General features: G+C 45.8%; 1 protein-coding gene across 1 annotated transcript in view; it reads left to right on the forward strand.

Annotated features, from left to right (window-relative positions):
• LOC135223608 (lipase 3-like) overlaps window positions 1-21,826 on the forward strand; it is a 211,913-nt gene that overhangs the window by 159,660 nt on the left and 30,427 nt on the right. The window lies entirely within an intron of this gene.

Below are 21,826 nucleotides of genomic sequence, written 5' to 3' on the forward strand. Positions count from 1 at the left end.
TCTTGGTCCATACGTATCTGCGGATTTGGTGCTGGGACAGGGAGCTGATACTGATCCTTAATTAGTTTAGTTAGTTTTTAATTATTTGGTGTCGAGTTTTTAGGGTGGTTTGAAAGGATGTTGAGGATAACTCCTTTCAATCTCAGTACTAACCCGGGTGTTAGGATCAGGTGGTCGGGATCGGTGGTGTGCCCCTTGATTATGCCATTAGGCAAGGTGTTTTGTCATATAAGTGGATTAGCACCCATTGACAAAGATCCTCAGGCTCTGTCGAGTAAGCGGATAAGACCCCATTGATAGACCCACAAGAACTCTTAGCATGAGGTCACTACCTCGCTGAGGCTCTTGAGGGAAAGCAGACTCCTAGGCAGTAGCCATGAAGTCTTCCGCCTAACCAGGTAGGAACCAAGGTTTTTTATGTTTACCTACAACGTGTGTTGTTTTCCTGTCTATTTCAGTAGTTAGCTGTCTCTTGCCCACCACCAAGGGTGCCAATCAGCTATGTATATATCTGACAGGTAAGTTGAATGTATAAAAAAGGGATTTTGACGTAGGAAAAATCTATTTCTGGGCGAGGAAGCCGTGTCGCCCAGTGAAATATGTCTGCTTTAGCACTATTTCTAGTAAAATATTGCTATAATACCAGAGAACTGCTAAATTGGACATGTCAGAAGCCTCTGACTCGCTCACCTATATAAAAGGTGTCGGTATAAAACTGGGGCGAGTGTTAAACACTACCACAGCAACCCCTCCAATTAGCCTTTTCCTCATCAAAAGACCCTAAATACGGGGAGCCGACCCATAGGTCACACCTAGCTACCCGTTGAAGGCGGCTGTGACGTCATACTTATCGATAGCAATGAAGCTTGGTGCACTGCAAGGGGAGGGGAAAAAACCAGGGGGGGATTTCACTGGGCGACACGGCTTCCTCGCCCAGAAATAGATTTTTCCTACGTCAAAATCCCTTTTCTGGGCTCAGCCGTGTCGCTCCCGTGAAATTGTACCAGAGAAACACCAAGCTACATCACTCTGAAATGAAACAGAATATTAAATTGTATAAACTAACACCATAGACCAAGTGAAATAGCAAAGAGATTTGCTGCGATAGTAGGATGTTAATAAAACTGGCATAATGGAAAATATTCATATGACACAAGGACAATACTATATTGATGTTGCAAGGAGACACTGACCTCCCTACAGCTATTGCCTGATATTTAAGATCCTCCAAGGACTTAAGGTAAAGCTTTGGAAAACCCAGTGCGACTGCCGACCAGTATATTTCTTCAGATCATCAAAGTTCATATATTTGAAGAAATTTACAGAAGTTGTATAGCCCGAATAGCACGCGCTTTGGGAAAGGACCCTGGGCTGACTTCCTTGGTAAAATACAAAAACTGCTGCGTAATGCCCTTTAGGGATATGGTACCACCACCGCCCCACATGAAAAGGGGGGGGGGGGGGGGGGGCGGGGGGGGGGGGGGGCCTTCGGAAAAGGTAGATGTGCTAGATAAATAGTCCTTAGGGGTTTTAACAGTACATAAAGATGGATGTTGCGGAAGCGGAACAACCTTCCAAGGGGATCGCCTTACCAAAGGGTTCTCATTCTTAGCCATAAAATAATTATTTGGTGAAAGCAACACGTAACCCGAGGGAAGGAATTCTATATGCCCTTGGCCACTAGATAAAGATGACATCTCCGATGTTCTGGCACCTGAAGCCAGACTTAATAAAACAGTGCCTTACGCAAAGGGTTTGGCAATCACATTTGAAGTTGTCTGTTTTAGAGTCTAACCTGAGACCATCGTTAAGAAACCATGACACTGACGACGGCCTTTGAATGGGCCGCAGGCGTGCACAAGCCCTTGGGATTGAGGTGAAATAAGACTCAGTTAGATTTATACCAAACCCGAGAAGAAAATCTTTTTCGGAGCTGACTTAGTGGTTGTTATTGTGGCAACTGCCAAGCCTTGTTCGAATAAAGGCCTGAAGAATGTTATAGTCACGTTCATTGTCATTACTTTGACATTGATTTCCTGAGAAAATGTAGGCAATTGTTTAACTGCTGAATCATACTGGCGAAGTGTAGATTCTCTTTTGTCTGACTCCAAGAACAGAATGTTCTGTGGATCAATGTCCCCTACCCTCCTACCTGCAAACTTCATGAAATCCATAAAGATAGGGTTTTGTGAAGACCTGAGGAATCGAACACAGTCACCGTTTGAACTTGTTGCGTCAGCCTCAAGCCCGGGGGAGGGTGAGGATGAAGACCTAGTTCTAGGAGAAGGAGAAACCAATTGTTCTTGGGCCAGTAAGGAGCTATGAGAGCCACCTGACCTTTGAAGGGTTTCAACTTGTGCAACACCTTCAGGAGAGGGTTCACTGGAGGGAATAAATAAACCTCCCTCCACTGGTTCCAATCTATACTCAGGGCGTCCGTAGCATATGCTAGAGGGTCCATACTTTGGGCTACGTAACAAGGCAGCTTGTGGTTTGCCCTGTAGCGAACATATCTACTTTCAGACCCGGTACTCTCCTACAAACCCTCTCGAAGGGTTCCTGGTCCAGTGACCATTCTGGCTCCAGGGGGACTGACCGGGACAATGCGTCTGCTACTATATTGTGGACTCCTGCCAGATGGGTAGCCGATAGATGCCAGGTGTTCTTGTCAGTTAGAGAAAAAATTGCTATCACCCTGTGGTTCACATGACTTGACTTGGACCACCTCTGTTTATACCATGTATCACTACTGCACTGTCGAGAGCCAATCTGATATGAGTCTCCTCCGGAGGACGGAGCTTCTTTAAGGTCAGAAACACTGCCATAGCTTCCAGGATGTTGATGTGAAGCTTTTGGAACTGAGGTGACCAAGTTCCCTGAACCTTGTCGTGCTGTGAATAACCTTCCCCAACCAACCTGATAGTGATGCGACTGTATGCATCAGTAGGGACGGGGGAGGGAACTGCAACTGTAACTCTTTGGCTATTGCCATGGACGTAGACGTTCCTTGGGAATCAGAGGTACCCGGCCGAACTTGTCACGACACTTGGCATTGGCCTTGAACGTCAAACTCGATTGATGTCCTTGAGCTTGGCTTTCAACAGAACGTCTGTGACTGACGCAAATTGGAGCGAGCCTAGGATCGTCTCCTGATTCCTTCTCGAAGCCTTTTTGCATTTTAAGAATTGGCTTGTTACCTTGGCATCCCCTTCCCTGATGGAATGGAAAGGTTGTGTGAATCCAAGCCCCAATGGAAACCTAGCCACTGGAACTTGGATTCTGGGGCCAATCGGGACTTGGTCCTGTTGATCTTGAACCCTATATATTCCAGGAAAGATATGACCCCGTCCATGGCTTTCCTAAACTTGTCTTTGACCATCTCCCAGATTAGCCAGTCGTTTAGGTACGGCCACTACCAATAAAACCTGAGACCTTAGCTCCTGCACCACTACCTCCGCCAGTTCCGTGAAAAACCCTTGGGGCTATATTCAGCCCAAAGGGCATCACCTTGAAGGAATAAGCTTCTTTTACTAGTTTGAAGCCCAGGAATGGATGGGAGTGCTGAGCCGTCGGGACATGATAATAGGCGTCTGTAAGACCTATAGAGGTGGTGACGCCCCCACGGGGAAGTAAGGCCCTTACCTGAGAGATGGTCAGCCTTTAGAACTTGTCGCAAGGAATGTACAAGTTTAAACGGGACAAGTCTTATGATATAATAAAGTTTTGTACATACTTACCTGGCAGATATATACAATTAAATGGCCCACCCAGCCTCCCCTCAGGAGACAGGTGGAAGAGAAAATCTGATTAGAAAACAGGAATGGTTCCTAGTCCTGCCACCCAGCGGCAGGGCGGTAGATCACCTGACCTACCTGTAGCGTGTGCCGCGAAATTTGAATTTCTGTCGGGAACGACGGAGTCTAAAGCTAAGTATATATCTGCCAGGTAAGTATGTACAAAACTTTATTGTATCATAACAATATCATTTTTAGTTTAGACCATGGAACAATGATTTTATTGTGCGTGAAAAGTCGTAAACCAGCTTTTTTGCCAGTATGTGTCGGTGCTTCTTACATTTTGTGATCTTAGCTACATGTAGAAGTAAAAATTGTTTTGAGTAATTTTATCATTCTATTTAGAAGTTTTATCTAAAGAAATGTTCCACAATTATTATTAATAGATAATCCTTTCAGATAACGATATCAGCAATAACCTACCAGGCAGTAGCCTACAATCTACAGGGAGTCCGAGGTCTTGTTACCCCTACCAAAAAGTACTAACAATAGAGGTACAAGTATTGCAATAATACAAAATACATATCCTGGATTCAGTTTATTCTTGTTACCCCTAAATATTTTAATTTTCATGAGTCTTTGTCCTAATACGTATTGTTTAATTTTTTCATTTCAGATGCTGAAAGCAAGTACGTAAACTGAATCTAGTACATCTTCTCTATTAATATATTACTTGTTCTTCTATTGTTTTAGTGTTCATATTTCGTTCTTTTGTTCTTACAATGAATAAACTGAATCTAGGATATGTATTTTGTATTGGTAGGGGTAACAAGACTTTTGGACCACCCTGTACATCGATTCAGTAAGAATACGTTAACTAGAATGAAGTAGATATTGTACTATGTAGCCTATAACATAGGATTATATATCCGTGAGGGAGAACAAAAATAACCTGGATTAGGTAGTAACCTGAATTAAGGTAAGATTTAAGGACATATCCTGTTAGGCTATGGGCCTAGGCAGTAGCCTAAGTTTACCAAAGACCTTAGGGTTAGATAAAAAGCTACAGTCATTTTTCCTTTTTTTTATAGCCTATACTTAAGCATTGTCTTAATACTGTAGACTATCATTTCCATACCATTAAAAGGGAATTAAGTAAACTAGATTAATTAGACAATAACCTAGACTAGGTGATAGAGTAGCTTAGCTATAGTAGGTAGAGCAAAGCCAGTTGATTAATCAGGATTAGACAATAACTTAATTTAGGTGATAGCCTAACTGAAAAGTTTCACATAAGTAAGTTACTGTTTTATATAGTAGACCAAAAACAGTACTTATACCAAATGGGCTGTGAGGTAGTAGCCTATCTTGAAGGCTACAAATTACACCTGGTTAATCCCATATCTTTAAAGGTAAATTCATTAATCATGATCAGACAATAACCTACTAGGTTATAGCCTAACTATAAAACGTCACATCTGTGAGTTTCACATTAGAAAGTTACTGTTTTATATGGTAGACCAAATAGCCTAGGGCTAGATATAAGCAATCTGGGTTAGACAAAAAAGGATTTTGACGTAAGGAAAAATCTATTTCTGGGCGATTGGCTCGTGTCGCCAGCGAAATATCCTTTAATCTATTATTTCTAGGGTAAATGTACTAACACATACCAGAGAATAAATAAAATAAAGAAAAAGGTCAGTATGACTGACTCGCTCACCCTCTAGGAGGGTGTCGGTATGAACACTAGGCGAGTGAGACCACTACCACGAGCCAAATGCCAATAGAAATCTCCCACTACAAAACCCTCCAAGAGGGGAGCCGTCCCACAGAGTGGAGCAGCTCGATACTACTACTACACCATCCCATGCTTGCGACTGCTGCGCCTCTAGTGGCCATCCTGAAGTTAGCAGACAATCTTGAGCGAAGGGATGGGTAGGGGGGGTATTTCGCTGGCGACAACGAGCCAATCCGCCCCAGAAATAGATTTTTCCTTACGTCAAAATCCTTTTTCTGGCTCAGCTCGTGTTGCTTGCGCGAAATCGTACCAGAGAAACAGCACAAGATTGTAAACAAAGTAAAATAAAATATAATAAAACAAAATAGGTCTCAAATGAAGATACAAATAAAAAGAATGAATATAATTGCTAAAAAGATACAAGTACACAGTAAAGCAAAATCATAATTATGCTTAAATTACCTTAAATCTAATTTGTTAATAAATATAGATACAATACACAGTAAAGCAAAATCCAGGAATTATTGCTTAAATTACCCGTTAAATCTAATTATGTTAATAATATAAGGTAATTTACATATATCAAATAGGTACAATGATTACCTATCACAATAAATCTGTGTAACAACATGTATCAAAAATAGAAATAGCAATTAGTATAAATTTACATAAATATTTGATCAATGATAAAATAAAATATCTTAGGAATGTATATGACTTAATATACAAAACCCGTAACCATTGCATTATGATGTATCCCCTAGCATAAAAATAAGGGGATAACATCTATGAGATCAGTATGGTAATCAGATGTGAGTGTCCCTAACCAGACAAAAGGGGCACTTATACAATCATAAAACAGCTAAGACACAAGGTAAATGTTAATGAACAAGGCAGGAATAGACGAACTGTTGGGTGAGGCAGGTAGAAAGGAGGACTGAATCTTCTACTATAATCTAGCTAGAGTCAGGGGAAACTATGTTACCCGCTGCTACTGCTGGGAATTTCAGAGCTTCCAAGGACTTAAGGTAGTGACGTTTGAACACTGTCGGCGATTTCCATCCGGTATACTTCTTTAAATCAGCAAAATTCATATGTTGGAAGTAATTAATTGAGGTGGCTACTGCCCTGACATCATGTGCTTTTGGAAAGGAGTCAGGATTGGCTTGTTTGATAAAGTACAGGATTTGTTGCCTGATGCCTTTAGTGGATAAAGTACCACCTTTTTCCCCCCCTAAAGAGGGGCCCCGATGAGGAAGAGGAGGTCCTGGATAGAAAGGCTCGTAAGGTTGAAACCGGACAAAGGGAAACATCTTGTGGAAGGGGTAGTACCTTCCAAGGTTCCCACCTCATCAAAGGATCTTCATTCTTGCTAAAAAGCTACGTTCCGGAGAAAGTAGCACTTCCCCCGTGGGAAGGAATTGAATATGATCCGGATCTCTGGATAAAGCCGACAGTTCTGAAATTCTTGCTCCTGAAGCTAGGCTTAATAAAAACAGAGTTTTTCTTAGGAGCATCATAAACGAGCATGTGTCATTATCGGTTTCGGAAGCCAGTTTTAGAACATCGTTTAAGAACCATGAAACTGACGTAGGCCTGACAGAGGGCCTAAGTCTAGCACATGCTTTAGGAATAGACGAGAAATAGGTATCTGTCAAGTCTATGTTAAATCCAAATTGAAATATCTTTTTCAATGCTGACTTGTTTGACGTAATCGTGCTAGCTGCTAAACCCTTTTCAAATAAAGATCTGAAAAAGGATATAGCAGAATTAACTGTCATGATTCTGATATCTGACTCTCTCAGGAAGATTGCTAACTTTTTGACGGCAGCATCATACTGCCTCAAAGTTGAATCCCTTTTATCGGATCCAGGAAAAGAATATTCTGAGGGTCAATATTCGCATCTCTTTTTGCCGCAAACTTCATGAAATCCATAAAGTTAGGGTTTTGAGAATCCCTGAGGAAGCGAACACAGTCTTCGTTTGTACTGACTGGGAGAGCTTGGGACTGGGGATCCGAAGGGGACGAAGACCCAGTTCCAGGATCAGGGGGTACCAATTGCTCTTCGGCCAGTCTGGGGCTACTAGAGCCACTTGACCCCTGAATGTCCTGAGTTTGTCTAAGACCTTCATAAGGAGATTCACTGGAGGGAAGACGTAAATCTTCTCCCAGTTGTTCCAGTCCAAGAGCCAGGGCGTCCGTGGCGTCCAGAGGGTCCAGGTTGGGGGCTACATAACACGGTAGTTTGTGGTTCGCTTGTGATGCGAAGAGATCCACCTGTAGCCCTGGGACTCTTTGAAGGATCCATTGGAACGAACTCTCGTCTAGAGACCATTCCGACTCTAGGGGGTACTGATCGGTGATAGGGCGTCTGCTATGACGTTTCTTACTCCAGCTATGTGGGTGGAGGAAAGATGCCAACTGAATTTGTCTGCCAGGGAGAAGATGGCTATCATGACGTGATTTAGATGACGTGACTTGGAGCCTCCTCTGTTTATGCAATGTACTACCACTGCGCTGTCCAAGACTAGCTTTATGTGGGAGTACCTTGGTGGGCGTAATCTTTTCAGAGTCAAGAAGACTGCCATTGCCTCCAGTAACGTTTATATGGAACTGACGGAACTGGGGTGACCAAATTCCTTGCACCTTTTTGACCTGGGAGTACCTCCCCAGCCGCTTAAGGACGCGGCTGTGTGGATGGTAATCCCTGGTGGAGGGAACTGAAGAGGGACTGACACTGACAGATCTTGACTTTTGCCCACGGCCGAAGCCGGTTCTTTAGAATCAGAGGTACTGAGGATAGCTTGTCCCTGGACCTGACATTTGCTCGAGAGCGCCAGATCCTAGTTAGATCTTTCAGTTTGGCTTTCATTAAGATGTTCGTTACTGAAGCAAACTGGAGAGAGCCGAGGATTCTTTCCTGAGCTCTCCTCGATGCTAGTTTGTGACTTAGAAATTGCTTGACTGACTTCGCTATTTCTTTCCTTTTGGTGGATGGAATCGACAGAGTGTGTGAGGATAGATTCCATTGAATGCCTAGCCACTGAAAGTTTGACTCTGGGGGTGAGTCTGGACTTGGATCTGTTTATCTTGAATCCTAGATATTCTAGGAATTGGATCACTTTCAGTGTGGCCTTGTTGCATTCTTCGACTGATGGGGCCCAGATCAACCAATCGTCGAGATACGCTACTACCATAATCCCTTGAGCTCTGAGCTGTTGCACTACTACTTCCGCTAGCTTCGTGAACACCCTGGGTGCCACGTTGAGCCCGAACGGGACTACCTTGAAGGAGAACGTCTGGTCTCCTATCTTGAATCCCAGAAACGGACGGAAGTGTCTTGCAATAGGGATATGATAGTAGGCGTCTGTAAGATCGATAGAGGTGGTGACAGCCCCACGGGGAAGTAAGGTCCGCACCTGTGAGATCGTGAGCATCTTGAACTTGTCGCAGCGGCCGGATGGCTAAGTTTAAGCGGGACAAGTCTAAGATTACCCTTCTTTTGTTTGAGCCTTTCTTTGGGACGCTGAACAAGCGACCTTGAAATTTTAATCTCTTGACTTTGACTATAGCTCCTTTCTGAAGGAGGTCCTCTGCGTACTCTGTCAATTCCTTGGAAGGAAGTTGACGGAAAGGTCTGGCTGGAGGTGGGTTCGTCAACCAGCTCCAACCCAGCCCTTTGACACTATGCTCTGAGCCCACTGGCTGAAGTTCCACCGGTGGCGAAAGTGAAACAGCCTCCCTCCTACCTGAAGTTCCTCATTGGTTCTGGTAACCCCCTCGACCTCCTCTGAAGTGCTTTCCCCTATTGAAGGGGCCTCCCGATCCTCTCCCACGAAAGGACCGCTTACCTCTGCCTCCCTTGTTCGAGCGGTCATACTTCTGAGAAGCTTGACTCTCGAAGGCTGGATTGTAAGCTGGAGAGATGGCGTATGAGGTGGAGGGTTGAGGCTGAGGGGATATCACATAAATAGGCTGTGATTGCCCTTTAGACGTGGAGGGCTGAGCTGTCTGCACTAACGGCACTGTAGGAACTTGTTGAGGGAAGCGCGGCTGCTTCTTTTGGTAAGGTTGGAAACGTCTAGGCTTCCTTTGTCCCTTACCTTTTTGGGTGTCAAGTCTTGCCTTTCTCCTAGCCGTAAGACCCCAACGGTCCCTTAAGGCTTTGGTTCAACCTCGTAGCCTCTGCTTGTACTTCCTTTACCATAGCCTCTGGGAAGAGATCTGCGCCCCAGATGTTAGAAGAAAGTAACCTATTCGGTTCATGCCGAATGGTTGCCTCTAGCAATACATGCTTTCTGCAATTTGTTCTAGCAGTGGCAAACTCGAACATGTCTGACTGCACCGTTTGAGTCAGGGCTTTGGTCATAAGCTTAAAAATTGGTTCTGAACCATAAGCCATGGTTGCTACCTCAGGACATAGCCATCAGGTTTTGATTGACCTGGCTAGTCGTGTTTTCGAGTCAAACTCCGCTTGAATAAGACTATCAGGGAGCCTGGGCAGCTTTTCACCAAACTGCTCCATAGCACAGTCAGGTTTGAGTTTGCCAGCTGTGAAAGTGTTAGGCAAGTCCTCCCATAATTCTCCAATTGACGGGAGCAACGGAGAAGTGGGGTCTGCTTCTTTCAGCTGAGGCATGGGTTCCCCTTTCTGAGCTGCTGAGATGGTCGACCTCGCTATCTTGGTAAGGAAAGGGAGCGGGGTACCTTCGTCCATCGTGAAAATGGTAAAGGGACTTTGAATGGTTGGATCTTGGTATTCGAACAGTCCATGTCGTCTAGACATCTAAGCCATTCTCGTTGGGCCTGGTCCCGAGAATAGAGGACTGTCTCCTTTGGTACCCTGTCATCTCTAACCATAGCCGAAGGCGTGAGCCTAGCGTAGCCTATGAAGGGAGGCTGTAGGCCTTCCGGTAGAACTCGAAGTCCTCTATTCTTCGAGTTCCAAACTCCGGTACGGAGATGAGACCATCTTGGAAGGGAGCATATGACGCTACTCTCCAAGGATTGTTCATGGAGAAAGCGGGCAGCGAGTCATACGGGGGAAGCTGAGATCCACTAGTGTTAGAGGTTGAGGGAGAGGCAAGAGGGGCTTCTCTTAGGCCGGCTATAATAGTATCCTGAAAAGTTATCCTATCCGACAGGCGAGATATCATATGTTCCATACTCGTCTTAAGGGAGCCTACCAAGTCGCCCACACTGTTGCAACAGGCCAGCATTGGTGTCCAGAGCCGGAGCTGCTGCGGAGGTGGAGGGGAGACTCTGAATAGGCACCAAAGGTAGTGGAACTGGTGATACTGCCGGGGTGCGGGATTTTCCTCCTTAGGCTTACTCTTTGAGGACTTTGAGCCGGAGCTAGACCCTTTAGACCTGTCTGGGCCGGGATTATGAGCCGGAGACTTACGCGAAGAAGAAGACGAGGACGTCTTCTTCGAGGACGATGACGTCTTAGTCAAGGTCATATGCTTAGACTTGATCTTAGGCCTAACCGAAGCCTCTGGAGGAGTATATAACTCATCACCGGTAAAGCCTGGGAAGGATGGTGAAGTTGCAGGGGTAGAAGAAACAGTCACTCCCAAGGGGGACCCTTGGGTACCTGCATTACTTACCTCGACCAACAGGTCGTTCTATACCTCCCATAGGTTCAACATTTATATCCAGGGTTGCGACATCCGTGGAGATATCCTGGTCTTGTTCCAGTCAAGGAGGCCGCCAGCTGTTGTGGATAAAGGCAATAGAGGGGTCCGCCTCTACCGGGTCGACGTACCCAGTCGCCTTGCCTCCGGGGAAGATTAACAAAGCTAAACGCTTCTCCAGTATGTAGGGCTGACCCTTGGCGGCGTTCTTGCCAAAACCTCCGACCCAGGCCCGCAGGGTAGCCAATGCCGTATCTCTTACTGCCGGAGCCTGTAAGAGAGGATATATTTTAGATTTAAGAACCACTTAAAACTAAAACTTAGGATATAACTTAAAACTAGATGCCTTAAGTTAAAGTAATGATGAAAACTTAAGAACTAAAAGAAGCGGAGCGGCAGCGGAGATGGAATACTTACGCCTTCCAAAAGCTGCTCACCAGATCGTAAACAAAATATGGTACACTCTCATGGTACCAGACCTGGATGTCCCCGTGCGGAGTCGCACATGGAGCATGGGACCGGCAAACTTCGTGTCCACAGGGGTCCTGAAGTGTAGCGGAACATCCCGGATGCTCACAGTTGGTGGCCTGTAAGTGGGAAGACATGAGTATCTTAAAGGGGTAAACACTTACAGACTAAGGACAAAAGAACTCCGTTACGTGGCGGAGCTCGGAAAAAATTCGGGCATAACCCCTCCCTGCATTGCCTGAATAGGCTATAATCCCGGAGAGATCCGGTAAATACTAAGGGAGGGGTGGGGATGGTTTAAGAAACTTAAGATAAACTTAAAGATAACTTAAACCTACATGCAAGTAACCGGACTAGGTCCAGTGAAGCGGAGTGTAGTAACTCAGCAATACGGTAACGGTTATAAAGACCATTGTATGCTCCGGCCAACTATGGTGGACTATACCCTTCCGCTGGATACCAGGACTCCGATAGGGAGGAGCTCTAGTAAGGAGGGAAGGGGCGAGATGACATACAGACTCGCGCTAACCCGGAGCGACAAGGAAGTAACGGAGGGGGGGGGGAAGGCCAGAGCCCCCCACAACGTACCACCCGGCCGAGCCGAGAAGCGGAGAGGTCGGAACCAGTCAGGGACTGTCGGACTCCCAGGCCCTCCGGTGGAGGGGAAGGGGGTGAGGCAGGCTCGGGCATGCTGGGCGAGCAAGGACAGACCGACCCACCCCCGCCCGACTCTATGGGAGAGCGGGAGAGGGGGAAGGGGACTGGCAGGCGCCTGGCTGACTCGTGATCACGTAGTGACCACGAGGCGGTAAACTAAGATACGGTAACCAGCCTAGGCCAACCAACTGATCAGAGAGAAGCTATCGGGAAGCAACCAGAACTGAAAAGCGGTAGCATATAGGCCCATAGGGCGAAAACCAACTGATCAGAGAGAAGCTATGAGGAAGCGACCGAACTGATCAACGGTAGACTAGGCTCTACGAGCCAGGACCTAGGCTAAGCCAGACGCCAACTAACCTAACAATAACAAAACATAAAAATATAATATATAATAAAAATGAAAGAAAGAAGGTAAAATAGCAGGAGAAAAAATCCAGGAGTGTGCGACTAGCCCGAAGGCAAGTCTACCACTCAAAGCTAGTCAGGGGCCGATACTAAGAACCTGGACTAGGGTCTGGATAGAAAAAAGCCTACATAAGGTGAAATACATACATGTATAACAACTTGAGTAGACGTAATAATGCGGATAATCAAAATAGAGCGTAAAATAATAAGGGATGTTCTAGGTACGGGAGACCAAGAACGAACCCAACATGCGGCAGGACCATGCTGCCATGCTTCCAGCCCCCGAGAACGTATCTATACCCTAAAAAAACGGCAAATACCGTCTCGGGGACGGAAAAAAAACTCGCTAACCGTAAATACTGAGTACTTAACTTAGCTGCTGCAATAGCTGCACGCTCCATTATCGAAAAATCCGAAGAAATGGCACAAAATACACAGAGAGAAAAATAGCACTTGTGCTCGTGAGTGCTAACTGAAAAGGATGACCACTAGAGGCGCAGCAGTCGCAAGCATGGGATGGTGTAGTAGTAGTACGAGCTGCTCCCTCTGTGGGACGGCTCCCCTCTTGGAGGGTTTTGTAGTGGGAGATTTCTATTGGCATTTGGCTCGTGGTAGTGGTCTCACTCGCCTAGTGTTCATACCGACACCCTCCTAGAGGGTGAGCGAGTCAGTCATACTGACCTTTTTCTTTATTTTATTTATTCTCTGGTATGTGTTAGTACATTTACCCTAGAAATAATAGATTAAAGGATATTTCGCGCAAGCGACACGAGCTGAGCCCAGAAAAGATGTTAGCCTAACTATGAGTTTACATGTAAGTAACTTTATGTTTTTATATAGCCTTTACATTTATCATTTGATTTAGAATAATCTGGATTAGGCAATACCCTATACTAGGCTAAGAGAAAACAATTTATGGAACATCCTATTGTAGGTGTACTAAGTCGTAGTTTACCCCAAATAGCCTTGGACTGGATATAAATAGTAACCTAGGCATAATTAAATAGCCTAAAGCCATTTGAAACAGTGGCTTGGGCTAACTAAACAAATAAGTAGTACATCAGATATTAGTCCGAATGGTATGACAATTCAAATTAAAATTTTACGTAGCCAGTGCAAAAGGACTAATACAGTCATATATGGCTTTCAGAACTAACTTACACCTCTAAGGGCTGAAGTTAACATAGATTTATATTAGACTATTACAAATATGGAAACTGTTTGAGGAACTACAGAGGTGTCCCTCATTAATATGTTAATACTGACTAGCTTCTAATAAGGACTTGCTTTATATCACTATAGGGCTGCCATTGTGCAGTTCAAGTGGTCCATATAAAATTGCTCAGGTCATTTTGTGCCAGTGGGTATGGCTCATACCACTTGCCATATGTATGGTCAAGTAAAACGCAATGAAAATTTGCTTGGTCAACAGATATGTAGCAAAATTGTAGTATGCTACTGGCAGCAAGTTTTGAGGATGAAACTGCTCCTTTTAAGCTGTCCCATGATTTCTAGGTCTCAGTAGGACTAAGAAAAGGGGAAATTACATCTTTCCAGCAAAACTCAGGCAACAGATATGTAACCCTTTTTTCTCAAATCAAGATTTATGTTTGGGCTAAACTCGGTAACATCTGTCCCCAGTATCTTCCAGGTGTTTTATATTTGGGCAAAAACCTAGTAACATCAGTCCCGACTACCTCCCAAATTAATCCTGTAAAGGAATTAGAGGAATTTTTACATGGAGACATTCTTACTATGGAATATGAAATGGTCATTGCCACTGAAATGACCCTGCTGAACCCAGATGGATCAGGAACACAAATTTCAGGTAGCCATGGGTGAAACCTTCTAGAAGAAATTCTATCCTCCGTTACAGCTACCGATGCTGAAGAGGATCTTTCCCCCAAAAAGGATACTAGGATCCATTCGACTCTGACTGAAATTACTATATTTTCATTGGGGTATTGTAACTTATCCCAGACTTCTGCCCCTTTGGTAACAGGAAGTTACAGTTCAGTTGTTGCAGCTCAGTCAAAATGTGCAAGGTTCCCCAAACGGGATACACAGCTTAAGGCATTTGACCAATTCCATAGGGAAATTATGAATAACATGAGAAAATGTCATTACCACAGAAACGGTAATCTATGAGGGACGTGGTGCATGATTCCGAAAAGGAATTTAATTTAGTCCAGTACACTCCAAAGTGTAAAAGTACTACTACATTCTGCAACCCAAAAGTGAGAGAGGATGCAAATGCTGCCCGAATAAGGTCTAGTGTTGGAAATCTTACTGGAAACCACTGATGGGTCAGTTCTGAATGCAAAACTTTAAATCAGAATATGACAGGGGCTCCATTACTCATACCTGATGATACTAATAATCCTTGGTTAGATGCATCAGGGCACAGCACATTTTCTCTCCCTATAGTAAATATCTAATTAATAAGAGAAAAACTATGATCAAAGCTGTACATGTGAAAGACCACTAACATAAACTGTCTTCTTACCAGTGTCTTTAACATTAACTCTTAATGGACAAACTTACTCACATGAGTAGTAATAACAGGTTTTGGGTGCACGATGGAGTCACTCATGGTGAGTGACAATATTATGTGCCATCAATTTGTGGGAATCGAGAGAAAGAGGTGCCATTACTTTTATAGCCCAGAAATTCACTAATAGCAACTTTTAGACTTGCGTAAGTCAAGAAGCAGGTGGCTCATGAGCTTAGTCGTGATCTTGACTTCAATGAAGGCTGTATGTACTGTCTCTCATATAACGCCTTTTTATAAATTTGCTTATAAATGTATGTACCAAGGGGTTGCTGTTGGTTTTAGTTCTTATCTTTTATGATAGCATGTCAGTTATAAATGTAATTTTGCAAAGAAAAGTGCAAAGAAATATTAGAAAAGACATGTGTAAATTGAAAAAAGTTACTGCATCTTCATTCTCGGGAAATTTACGTAAATATTTTACAACAAATATGCTCAGAATTTGTTAGTAATTTAATTTCTTATCTGTTTTTATATTGTGTGAGCTGTAATTATAATTTTACAAAATATAATAAAATGATTTACAGTGGAACCCCCGTATTCGCGTTCTCCGGATTCACGGACTCACACATTCGCGGATTTCTCTCAGGAACGTTTTCCCGCATTATTCGTGGAAAATTTGCATATTCGCGGTATTTTTCTATGAGAAATATCCACAAATTCCTGGTTTTTTTAATAAATTTAATCATAAAATGCGCTTTTTGTGATAAAACTTAAAAAAACCAAGTATACACATTTCTGGGCTCAGCTCGTGTCGGCCTATGAAAGGATCCTTAATATCATTCTTTCTAGGCAAAATTAATCTAAATCTTACCAGAGAAAAACAAAATTAAGAAAATGTCAGTAAAACTGACTCGCTCACTCTATAAAAGAAGTGTCGGTATGAGAATAGGGGCGAGTGGGAACACTACCACGAGTCATTCACCATTTAGACCTTCCAATCCAAAATCCCCACTAGCGAGAGCTGATACTAACGGGTGATGCGGCCGCTACTACTACTACTAAGGACGCCACGGACAGCAGCGCCCTTAGCGGTCATCCTTAATATTTAGCAGTACGCGTTGAACGCATTTTTTCACGTGTGCCTATTTCTTGGATTTATCTCCACTTATTTACCATGGAACGTGCTGCCATCGCATCGGCTAAGTTAAGTGCCTCATAAGTAGTATTTTACCGTATTTTAGTCTTCCAGGAACCAGTATTTTCCTTCTAATAGGTCTATACGGTTTCCCGGTCGGCTAGTGGCGGCGCCATGCTGCCTCATGTCTAGAATTCCCGGTCTTCCATACTGGGACTTCTTGTACTTATGGGCTTACTATATCACGTTCATCGTTTTTACATCGTATTTTTAGCTAGGTTAGCCCGTCTACCATCCTCTTAGTTTGGTATTTAGGGCTATTCTGTATTCTGGCCCAGCATCCCAGCTCTTGCTCTTCATCGGCTATCGCTGGCTTCGAGTAGTCCTCTGTTCCTCGGAACAGTTTGCCTCCTCCTGGGCTTCTTTTTACTTTTAGTAAAAGTGTCTTTTCCACCTGTTATGATGTAATTTTAGTTGTAGGGTGTTAGGCTAGCCTAGGTGCATGTCCCATGTATTGGTACAGCCTGGTTCACGTGGCCCTCCCACGGTTGTGTTCCTATCGCGGCTTAGGCCACTGGCGGCCACGTGTTCCACCGCACCTACCCTTCCCCTTCCCTCCCTACAGGTATAGGGAGGGGTCTGGTGGACCCCTTGGTTGCTATGACAACCTCAGTAGCCTTCCTCCCTCCTTCTCTGAGGAGGCCAGGGGTTCTTCCCAGGCTGGGGTTTAGGGCGACCACGTGTTTTGCGGTACCGGGTCTCCGAGCGGGTAGTTTGTTGAGACGGGGAGGAGTAGGCCACCCCCCCCCCCCTCTCTCTCTCCCGCCACGTCATGCCGGGAACCCCCCCCCCATTGCTCAGTCCCACCTTTCCCCCACTGTAACGAACGGAGCCTCCGCTGCAGCCGGGGGCCCCTTGGGTTTATAGTTCTTCGTCTGGCCTCCAGCGTGGGCGGGGTGGTCACTACTAGTGGTCTATTGCTTGCCTACTATATCCTTCCTTTTTCCCGCTACCGGAGGAGAGCTTGCTTCTTACCCGGGCACTCTTCTAGTAAGCGGGGAAAAGATTTATATATATATTTCGTTATAAATAGTATAAGGATATACCCTAATTTTACGGTGAATTTTAGTATTATCTAACTGTGTGTATACCATCTCCGTCGTGGTTTCATAGCTCACCACCACACCTGGTTGGGTAATTTCTCTTGTCTCCGGCGTAGCCTTAGACAACAACCACCTTGTTACCACACGTATTATGGCGGGGCTCTGGTTTAATCTAACTTTCATGCTCCGGCATGCAGCGGAGCAATTGTTAGGCTGTAAGTGTTCTCCTGATACTTATGTATCTTTCCACTTACAGGCTACCAATTGTCAGGTCCTGGGGTGTAACGGCGACGCTGTACGACCCCTGCGCCCACGATGAGTGCAGGACTCACGCCCCGTGTGCCACGACCTACAACGCCATGATCGTCTGGCACCCAGAAGCCTGCACCATCTGCTATGACCTGGTCAGTCAGCTGGTGGGAGGGGTAAGTCGATTTTAGACTTCTTTATCGTATTACTAATAACACTTAGTCTTAACATTGTTAACCCCGTCCCGCCACTAGAAGCTTCATTTCGCCTTCTCTTTCAGGCTGCCGCCGTGAAGGAAGTCGCCCTAGCAACCCTGAAGGCTTGGGTGGGCGGCTTCGGCAAGAACGCCGCCAAGGGCCAGCCATACATCCTAGACAAGAAGCTGGCCATTCAGATCTTCCCCACCGGCGGCAAGTCAACAGGATATGTTGACCCATCTCTGCAGCCCCTCTCATCGCTTCTATCCAGCAAGAGGTGCAGCAGTCGTTAGGGGCCGTGGCCACGCAGGAGACGGTCCCAGATGTCGCAACCCTGGACCTTAATATTGAGCCTATGGCGGTAGGTGCAGAGGATTTGTTAGTTGAGGTAGGTGTGTCGGGTGCCCAAGGTCTTTCCTTGGGCGCTCCTGGATCTTCTCCTGTCCCTTCTTCTACTGCCTCTTTCCAAGGATTTTCGGGATCTGAGATCCCTGCCCGCTCCCCCGCTCTCTCTGTACCCCCAAAGGTGAAGGGACAGAGAGAACCGAAGACCCTCGTTAAGACGACTTCTAAAAAGTCGTCGTCGTCTTCTTCAGCTAAGAAGTCTTCGACTTCCTATGCTGACGCGGTGAAGGCTAAGCCGAGCTCCTCACACTCCAAGAGCTCTAGAAGCAAGGCTTCTAAGGAGAAGGCTCGCGCTCCTGCTGAGCCAATGCCTTCTCCGGCCTCCACCGCATCCACTCCGGCAACGCCGGTTGGAGTAGCGGGACCGAGCACCTTTGATCCCACTGCCTTCTCAGCAGTGGTGATGCAACAGGTAGGAGAGATGGTCGGCTCACAGGTCTCCGCCCTCGGAACCAAGTTCGAACAGATGTTCGCGCAACTGTCGAACACTTTGAATCAGTCGGGCCAGTCCATCCAAGATCTCTCTAACGAGTTAGAGAGAATGAGGATTCCCGAGTAGCTGGGCTTGCTCAGGTTCCTTACCCAGTCTCCCCAGTAGCAAAGTGCTGGTATTCCCCAGCTACCTCCTTATGAGTCGCTACCAGCCTTCTCCATGGATAACCCATGGAGAGTAGCCGCTTACGCTCCATTCAAGGACGGTATGATCTCTGTCCCGGAGTGTGGAACTCGAAGGATTGAGGACTTCGAGTTTTATCCTCCGGGGGGATTGACGCAGCCTTTCATTGGGTATGCTAGGCTGACCGCAGCGGCGCCCTCACTAGAAAGACAAGATTACCAGAGAGCATGTGCTTTATAGTAGAGAGCACGCTCAGCCGGGAATGGGTTCACTGCCTTGAGGACTGGGAGTGTACCAACACCAAGCTCCAGGCTTTCAAAGAGTCCTTTTACTATTTTTGCGACGGAGGAGGAGGCTTCTCTTCCGTTCGCTACCAAAATAGTGGAAGCGACTCTTCAGGCAGTCCTCAAGGATGAGCCCATGCCACAACTGAGGGAAGCGGAGTCTACTTCTCCGCTCTTCCCAGCTTTCGGGGAATTGTGGGAGAACTTGCCGTCCACTTTCACGCTTGGTAAGCTCAAACCGGACCGTGCAATGGACCAGTTTGGTGAAAAGCTTCCGAGGCTGCCTGATACCTTGATTCAGGCAGAGTTCGACGCTCGAACTAGGTTTGGGAGATCCCTCAATTCTTTAATCATTACTGAGATGGCTGCTTTATCGTATGGCACAGAACCTTTATTTAAGATTCTGGCCAAGTCTCAGCTTCAAACGGTTCAGACAGATGCTTTCGACTTCTTCCTAGCTAGGAGGAACTGTCGAAAGCACGTTCTGCAGGAATGCACTATTAGGCACGAACCTAATAGGCTCCTGGCTTCCAGCATGTGGGGGCGGACCTCTTCCCAGAGTCCGCGGTGAATGAGGTACACCATGAGGCTGCTAGGCTCAACCAGAGCCTCAAAGCTAGATGGGGTATCTCCTCTAAGAGGAAACAAGAATCCGCCCCCGCTGCTGGTAAGAAACCAAAGAAGGCTGGTAGAAGATTCCAGCCTTACCAGAAACGTCAACAGCAGCAGCAATTCGTTCAGGCCGTCCCAGTTACCCAACAGGGACAGCCTGCAACTTCAAAACAGACCCAACCCATCCTCCTTGTGTCTCCTCAGTCGCAACCCTCGACCTCTTACGCACTCTCGCCGGCCTTCAACCCTGTTTATGAAAGTCAGGCTTATCCTCCCTTTTCGGGGTGGCAGGCGAGAGGTAGCAGAGCGCGAGGCCACTTTCGCCAGCGTGGCTCAAGTAGAGCGACAAGAGGTAGGCAGTTCAGAGGAGGGCGTGGAGGTCAACCCGCCCAACAACAATGAGGCTCCCCAGGTAGGAGGGAGGTTGTTCCTCTTCCGTCACAGGTGGGGGTTCAGCAATTGGGCACAGAGCATAGTGTCCAAGGGATTGGGTTGGAGTTGGATCAAAGATCCCCCTCCAATCAGATCATTTTATCAGGAACCGTCAAAGGAATTGACAGATTATGCGAGAGAACTCCTTCAGAAAGGAGCTATTGCGAGAGTCAAGCATTTAAAATTTCAAGGTCGCTTATTCAGCGTGCCAAAGAAAGGCTCAACAAAAAGAAGGGTAATCTTAGACTTGTCAAGGCTAAACTCTTTCATCCGTTGCGACAAGTTCAAAATGCTTACCATTGCGCAAGTAAGGACCTTACTTCCTCGTGGAGCCGTCACATGCTCCATCGATCTTACAGACGCATACTATCATATCCCTATAGCCAGGCACTTCCGCCCATTCCTAGGGTTCAGACTAGGAAATCAGAAATTCTCATTCAAAAGTGATGCCCTTCGGTCTGAATGTAGCCCCAGGGTATTCACAAAAATAGCAGAAGTGGTAGTTCAACAATTGAGAACTCAGGGGATAATGGTAGCAGCATACCTCGACGATTGGTTGATCTGGGCACCAACAGTCGAGGAATGTCTCAAAGCCACGGAAAAGGTAGTTCAATTTCTGGAACATCTGGGGTCCAGATAAACAAAACGAAATCCAGACTTACTCCAGAGTCTCGTTTTCAGTGGCTAGGAATCCAATGGGATTTGTCTTCCCAAAATCTGTCAATTCCAGTGGTCAAACGCAAAGAAATAGCCAAAGCTGTGAAACAATTTCTCAAATGCAAACAAACATCAAGGAGAAGCCAAGAAAGAATCCTAGGTTCTCTTCAGTTTGCCTCCTTGACAGACATCCTCCTAAAAGCAAGGCTGAAGGATATAAACCGAGTTTGGCGATCGAGAGCAAACGCCAAATCTCGAGACAAGTTGTCAGTAATTCCACAGATCCTTCGCAATCAACTCCGTCCATGGACAAAAGTGAAGAACCTGGCCAAACTGGTACCCCTCCAATATCCCCTTCCGGTATTAACCATTCCCACGGATGCCTCCCTGTCCGGTTGGGGGGATATTCTCAATTCAAACAAGTTCAGGGGACTTGGTCAGCTCAGTTCCGCCAGCTCCACATAAACGTTTTTGGAAGCAATGGCAGTATTTCTTACCCTGAAGAGACTTCTTCCCCGAAAAAGTCTCATCTAAGACTAGTTTTGGACAGTGCAGTGGTAGTTCATTGCATCAACAGAGGAGGGTCCAAATCCAAACATGTGAACCATGTCATGATAGCCATCTTTGCCCTAGCAGACAAACACAAATGGCATCTGTCCGCCACTCACCTGGCGGGGGTAAGAAATGTGATAGCAGACGCTTTGTCCCGGTCGGTCCCTCTGGAATCAGAATGGTCCCTAGACGACAGGTCATTTCCAGTGGATATGCCGGAGAGTCCCAGGTCTCCAAGTAGATCTCTTCGCTTCACAAGCAAACCACAAGCTCCCTTGCTATGTGGCCCCCAACCTGGACCCTCTGGCTTATGCCACGGACGCCCTGTCGCTAGATTGGAGTCAGTGGAGAAAAATTTATGTTTTTCCTCCAGTGAATCTTCTATTGAAAGTCTTGAGCAAGCTGAGGACTTTCAAGGGACTGGTAGCGCTGGTTGCACCAGACTGGC

The sequence above is a fragment of the Macrobrachium nipponense genome, chromosome 10, assembly GCF_015104395.2.
Source record: "Macrobrachium nipponense isolate FS-2020 chromosome 10, ASM1510439v2, whole genome shotgun sequence".
Lineage (NCBI taxonomy): Eukaryota > Metazoa > Arthropoda > Malacostraca > Decapoda > Palaemonidae > Macrobrachium > Macrobrachium nipponense.